We start from the raw sequence: 7,130 nt of genomic DNA, 5'->3' as shown, positions 1-7,130 counted from the left end.
TTTAGGTATGTTTAGTGTGGAGAAGAGAAGACTGAGAGGTGTTATGACAGGAATCTTCAAATATGTAATGGGCTGCCACAGGGAAGATGGAACAAACTTGGTTTCTGCTGTTCCAGAGGACAGGACTTGAACCAGTGGATTCAACAAGAAAGGAGATTGTAACGAAACACTAGGAAGACCTGCATGACAGTAAGAGGTGTCTGAGAATGGAACAGACTCGTTCCAAAGGTGGTAGGTGCTCCTTCATTGGATGCTTTTAAGCAGAGGTTGGATGGTCATCTGCCAGAGCTGCTTTAGTTGTGATTGTTCATTGCAGGGGGCTGGACCAGAAGACCTTAAGGCCCCTTCCAACTCTACAATGCTATGATTCTATGATGGGAGTTGGACTCCGAAGATCATCTGGAGGTCCACAGGTTCTCCATCCCTGATTGATAACATTTGAAGACAAACTTTTCTTCAGTTAAAAGCAGCCATGAGGTGGTGTTTAGGTCCCATGGTAGCATGAGAAACATTCTGAGCTCTTCACTGTGCTATGCTTAGGCTTAGATCTTCTGCATCATCCAACTGCTGTTAGCTAGGACTGAAGGTGATGGGGGAAGAAACAAGCACTATATAGGTTACTGATGTTCTCTTCTCATGTGTTCTCTCCTCCTCTTTCTAATTATTTCATGCATCCCTTTTCTCCAAGGAGCTCAAAGTTCTCCTCCCACTTTTTCCTTACAACAACCCTGTGAGGTGGGTTAGGGTGAGAGCCAAGAGCTTCATGGCTGAGTAGGGATCTGAACCAGGGTTTCCCAGGTCCTAGCCCAACACCTTACCACCATACTGGCTCTTCTCTTCACCATGGCTTTCTGTGGTTTTTTGCCTCAGCTGACCATGACCCATATAAAATACTCTGGAGAATGATCTCTGCTCTTGTCCTGGGTGTTCTTCTCTAGGACAAGAGTGAGCTATAACTTGGGATTGTTCCTTCAAGACCTTTTCCCCTGAGGCTCTTTCTGTTCCAGACTGTAATGTTCTTGCTGCTGCCACATTTTTTTTACCCCTTTTGTTTCATTTCCAGCATCTTGCTGAGATATAAGAACCTAACAGCAGCTCAGACACTGGCCAATAACAGCTACATGTCATCAAGTTGTGGATGAGTGTTTGTCAAAATGAAGAATATGCCTTCTCATTACCTTACAGCTTGTGCTACAAGCCAGTCTTGGGTCCTGCCTGTGAAAGAACCAGGAGTTCTAGCAGCTGTTGCACTGTGTAGTGCTGCTGAGTTCCATCGCCATAGCAACAGCATCAGTACCATCTGCGGCATCCTCCTCCCCCTCTCCACTCATACTCCTCCTCCTCCGTAACATCATCAGTACCAGGAACAGCAGCAGCAGCCTGGGCAGAAGCCAGTGCCTGGTAGCACACTGACTGCAATTTCAACCAGCTGGCTTGGGAGACCCGCTCAGGCACCAGGACCAGTGATGAGCTGCAGCAACCGCTACTCTGTCATTTTCTGGAAGATGGACAGATAGAAAAGAAGGGAGGGAAAGAGAGTTGAGGACAGTACACTGCAGAGGAGCCGGAGAAGACCTAGGTAAGGGACATTTTCCCCCCAACCCCCTGTTTCTGCCAACTCTCTGCCCTTGATTGTCTCAATTGCATTTCCACGTCTTTCTGATTTACTAACCATTTTGAACGTATCCAAATTATCCCTCTCCCCCCCCCACAAACCAATGCCTGCTTTAAAAAAGAGATTCTCCTCCTCCTATTCTTACCATCATCACTTTAATCTTAAAAACAACAAATATATTCAGAGAGAGGAGGGGAGGGAGGGAGGGGGAGAGAGAGACTGGATTTGATTGTTGTTGATGGGGGAACATAATCAAGAGACGCAATGTGTTGGATCCAAAGGGAAAAAAAGGTTCTTGCTGAGTGCTTCAGAATAAAAAGTGGGCAGCAGCTTGGAGAAGGGGCTGGCATAGCAATTGTTCATTCTTTTTCAGAAAAAAAGAAAGAAAACCCATACAGGTCTGTGTCCAATCTGTTTATTAAATTGCTCTGAAAAATATTCTGCTGAGATTTTTTAAGACAGCGAGGTGTGTGTGTGTGTGTGTGATTAGTAAAGTCTTTCTCAAAAGCTTGAATTATATAGTGGAAAAAGTAGTGTGTGTGTGTGTGTGTGTGTGCGTGAGAGAGAGAGAGAGAGAGAGAGAGAGTAATTAGGGATGATGAGTTCATAAGCTCCCTGTTATTTACAGCTTGGGTTTGTACTGTTTGATATGAAACACATTCTGTACACTGGGTCGGAATATTGGATACTCTTGGCACAACAGGCAGATTAAGAGCATTTCCCCAATGTCTGGTGTCCAGGTATTTTCCAGCCTTCCTACCTGGGGTTCTTTGACAAGAGATAACAAGGACTGAACTTCCGATGTTCTGCATGCAAATCATGCACTCTGCCACTGAGCACTGGGCACACCGAGTCTGATGTGATGGGCGGAGAGTCCTGCACTGAGCAATGTTTTTGGCTAAGGCACTGAGTCTTCTTCTTAGATACTTCTTAGGGACCTTTTGACTCCTTCTTTGAACCCTACAATTCTAAGGTTGTAGTCCTGTACGCATTGACCTGGAAGTGAGTCCCATTCAACACTGTGGGACTTATTTCTGAGTAGACGTGCATAGGATCGTCTACGTGCAAACATTAGATTGTCTCAATGTTGTGAATGTCCTTAAGCCATCCATACGAGATTATGTCATATCAATAAATTTACTGTGTGCATCTTTTCCCACCTTGAAACTGTTTTGTGCCTCTGTTGCTATGACTCACCAACCAGTTGAGCTACAGTTCCTGTGTTTCCTTTGATTTGCTTCCTGGGTTGAATTCAGTTTCGTTGCATGACTGAGAATGTTATTCAGTTACAGCAATCATTCCAACAGCAGTTTTCATTTGACAGTGTGCTTGATCATTTGTGTTTCACCTGTCTTGAACAAACCTCTGAGTTAAGTCACCATGAATCCTCATTTGCACATGGGGAAGCAAGGCTAAGTAACTGTGATTTACTCAAGGCCATTGAAGAAATTTGGATTGGGTTCCTATATCCAGAGACGCATACTAAAGAACACAATGCAGATTTTTTAATTTGATTTTTATTTGTCCCTTCAACTCAACATCAGTTGCTTTTAACAGTTGTTGTTAATTTCACCAGTAATTCTATTGCTTTACTCATTTTGTAAACTGCTTGAAGGTTGCTGCAGTGCTTTTTATAATCAAGCAATTTATACAGTAATCTGTATGAAATAAAATTGATAATAATATTTAACCAAAATCCAGTTCTGAGGCAAAATTGATAGATCAAACCATCACTCAGCATCTGAAGGCAAAAAGAATTCTAGCAAGATTAAGAAAAAGGAAAACACTCAAACAATGATGTTTTGTACATTTCTTGATTCCTTCCTCTCTTCTCCAGAAACCTGAATTTGAAATGAATTCTAATGGGTCTGCTCAGGCCATATAACTTGGAATCCGGAGAAGAGCTAGAGAACAGAGAGATGTGTGTATTTTTGAGCAAAACACTGCAATGTTCTATAGAGCGTCCCAGGTGAAAGATGGGGTTGCCTGGTTGTTGTTCCTTAGCACTGGTGAATATCTTTAGCGAAGGTTTTGCAATGAATGCGGGTGGCACTGTGATCTAAACCACTGAGCCTCTTGGGCTTGCCAATCAAAAGGTTGGCAGTTCGAATCCACACAACGGGGTGAGCTCCTGTTGCTCTGTCCCAGCTCCTGCCTACCTAGCAGTTTGAAAGCACACCAGTGCAAGTAGATAAATAGGTACCGCTGTGGTGGTACCTATTTCAAGGATTTCAGCCCAGGATCTATCCCAGCCTTATCTAGAGATGCTGGGATTGATCCTGGGACCTTCTGCATGCAAAGCAAATGCTCCAGCACTGAGCTATGGCTCTTCTCCAATGCTTTGGAAGGTCTTGCCGATCAGAAGATCGGCGGTTTGAATCCCTGCGACGGGGTGAGCTCCCGTTGCTCGGTCCCTGCTCCTGCCAACCTAGCAGTTCGAAAGCACATCAAAGTGCAAGTAGATAAATAGGTACTGCTCTGGCGGGAAGGTAAACGGCGTTTCCGTGCACTGCTCTGGTTCACCAGAAGCGGCTTAGTCATGCTGGCCACATGACCCGGAAGCTGTACGCCGGCTCCCTCGGCCAGTAAAGCGAGATGAGCGCCGCAACCCCAGAGTCAGCCACGACTGGACCTAATGGTCAGGGGTCCCTTTACCTTTACCTTTATGACCAGAGATACCTGCTGAAATTCCCTCTTTACAATTATTAGAGGTGCAGAGGTCCAGTCCTCACTTACATCTGGCCATTGCAGATCGTCTTTGAATTTATTTTAAAATTTATTGTTAAAAAAACCTCAAGTCACTTTAAATAGTAACATTTCGATACTGATATATTTTCTGCTGCTGTTGCTGCTAATCTTAGTAATTTGACTTAGTTTGTGAAAGGTTCATTAACTAAATGTTAACTAAATGTAGATATTTTTGTGTGTGGTCATTTATGAGAGGAAAGCTTTTCATACATTATAATATTGCAATGTCTGTTAGCATGCTAATACCTGAAAACTGCTATATTGTGTGTACAGTAAATTTAGGATTGTTTCTGGTGTACGCATATATTTATGATTTGTTTACTGTTCTTGTGAGCTGCTTTAACTATGATTTGGGAAAATAATGTATTTGTTTTCTCTGGCTTATAGAAACAACAAATGCAATACCTGAGTTACTACTGCAGTCTTTATCTTTTTTAATTTTGGGATTTTCCAATATTTTGGTATGTTGGCCCTTTATATACTGTACATAGCTACATGTGTGCCTGAAGTCCAACAGTAAGAGCACAATTCAGTAAAAGGCAGTTTTGAGTATTTCTCATTAAAAGCAATGGAGTGGGACTCACGAGTCAACCTGAATTTGTTGGACTTATTTATTTGGAAATTGCCCCTCGGGGGCAGCGTTGTGGCTTAGTGGTTAGACCACACACTTTTTTGTAAAAGCTCCCAGGTTTGATCCCATGTGTCTCTGGGGAAGGCCAGGAGAGCCTGAAATCTTGGAAATCCACTGGCTGACAATATTGACAGTACTGAGGACCAATGGTTTGACTTGGTACAAGGCAGCTTATTATGTTCCTATAAATATGTTTTCTTGCACATGGCCTGCTAAAATGAAATGAAGGAATGACATATGTACAAGGCTGCAACAGTGCTCATGTTCAAGTCACCATTCATTATAACTGGGGTTGTTCAGGAGAACAGCAGATTGTGAACAGTCACAGCAGACGGTGTCCTTTAAGAATAACTTTAAAGTTTCACATGTAAATGTTAAGCTTCCCGCTTAATCTTCATTTTAACATTACTGATACTGCTGAATGCCAGTTGTGGAGTAGCAGAGATGCTCATGAAGTCCTTCTGAGCCAGGCATGGATATGAACTTAGAGGGTTTATAAAAGCCAGGCCTAGAGGAGAAGCAAGTTTCTCAAAGGCCCCTCCAAATTCTCTGTCTCAGAGGAAAATCTAAGCTGGAGAAGAATTCATGGCTTCTCCCTGCCTGCCCTTCTCTCTGTCTGTCTGTCTGTCTGTGTGTGTGTGTGTGTGTGTGTATGCGTGTGTGTGTTTGTAGTGGAACATCAGTGCAAATTTCATCAAGACTTACAGTGGGTGATAGAGTTAATTACCAGTATTTGGCTTTTTAATTTAAATTAATTTAATTATTTTATTACTATCATATCTTCCGGATGCTGAAGCTATTAAATTGTCTTCTGGCTACTTGCTGAGTTAGATGTATCTTGGTCCAGTCTAGCAAAATGGTTGTATGTGCATATTTGTCCATCAAGGCTGTCTTCACTATGACACATTACATATTACATTACAATGAACTTAAGAAAATCCCTGCTTCATCTAGTTCACCAACCAGATGCTTATGAGAAATCCACAAGCAGGGCATTAAGGCGATAAGGTTCCAGACAGCCTGTTTGTTGGCAGGAAGCATTTAGAGAGGGCCCTGGGAAGCTTTCAAGCAGGTCTGAAGGTCCTCACCCCTGTGTTTCATGGCCAGCATCTGAGACACAGAGGCATGCTGCCTCTCAGCAGTAGATGACGCACTGCATGCAGCAATCTGTCTTGAAGAAAAGGCACTCTGAGCATGCTTAGAGGCTCTCAGTTACCCCAAGTTCCCACCCCCAAGAATGCGGCAGCTAGACTGGTGACTGGGAGTGGCTGCCAAGACCACATAACACTGGTCTTGAAAGACCTACACTGGCTCCCAGTATGTTTCTGAGCACAATTCAAAGTGTTGGTGCTGACCTTGAAAACCCTAAAGTGCTTCTGTCCAGTGTACCTGAAGGAGTGTCTCCACCCCCATCGTTTTGCCCGGATACTGAGGTCCAGCTCTCAGGGCCTTCTGGTGGTTCCCTCGCTGCAAGAAGCAAAACTACAGGGAACCAGACAGAGGGCCTTCTCGGAAGTGGCACCCACCCGGTGGAACGCCCTCCCACCAGATGTCAAAGAGAAAAACAACTACCAGACTTTTAGAAGACATCTGAAGGCAGCCCTGTTTAGGGAAGATTTTAATGTTTGATGGACTATTGTATTTTAATATTTTCTTGGAAGCCGCCCAGAGTGGCTGGCGAAACCCAGCCAGATGGGTGGGGTTTAAATAATAAAATACTATTATTCCAAGCAGGGCCAACCCTTGGACAGGTGGGCAGGTAGTAGACTACCTGACAGAAGACAGAAGTTGATGGGACAGTGCCTCATTTCTGCTTAGAGGGTGTAGCAGAGGGGGACCCTCTTGGTTGTTCCCCTGCCCTCGGGGGTGGCAGCCCGGAAGAGGGCATTCTCTGTGCCAGCTCCTAAGCTGTGGAACTCCGACCCCACAGAGGTGTGTCTGTCACCTTCATTATACAACTTATGGAGAATGCTAAAGACACCCTTGCTTCTGACCCTTGAGGTGTATAGTTTTAGGACCCACCTTATTTTTAGGATTGCAAGTTGTTTGAAACTGTGTTTAATACTGCTGTAACCTGGGTGGTGCTGTGGGTTAAACCACAGAGCCTAGGACTTGCCGATCAGAAGGTCGGCGGTT

General features: G+C 44.0%; 1 protein-coding gene across 1 annotated transcript in view; it reads left to right on the top strand.

The window, feature by feature from the left end:
* Positions 1-1,536: 1,536 nt before the first annotated feature.
* Positions 1,537-7,130, top strand: part of FAM135B (family with sequence similarity 135 member B) — a 139,978-nt gene continuing 134,384 nt past the window's right edge. The window contains exon 1 of the mRNA XM_081204349.1: positions 1,537-1,579. The gene's annotated coding sequence lies outside the window, so the exon portion shown is untranslated. The remainder of the gene's footprint in view (positions 1,580-7,130) is intronic.

Source organism: Podarcis bocagei, assembly GCF_964188305.1.
Source record: "Podarcis bocagei genome assembly, chromosome: 8".
Taxonomy (NCBI): domain Eukaryota; kingdom Metazoa; phylum Chordata; class Lepidosauria; order Squamata; family Lacertidae; genus Podarcis; species Podarcis bocagei.
Note: the sequence above shows the minus strand (reverse complement) of the source record. Positions and strands in the feature narration are given on the sequence as shown.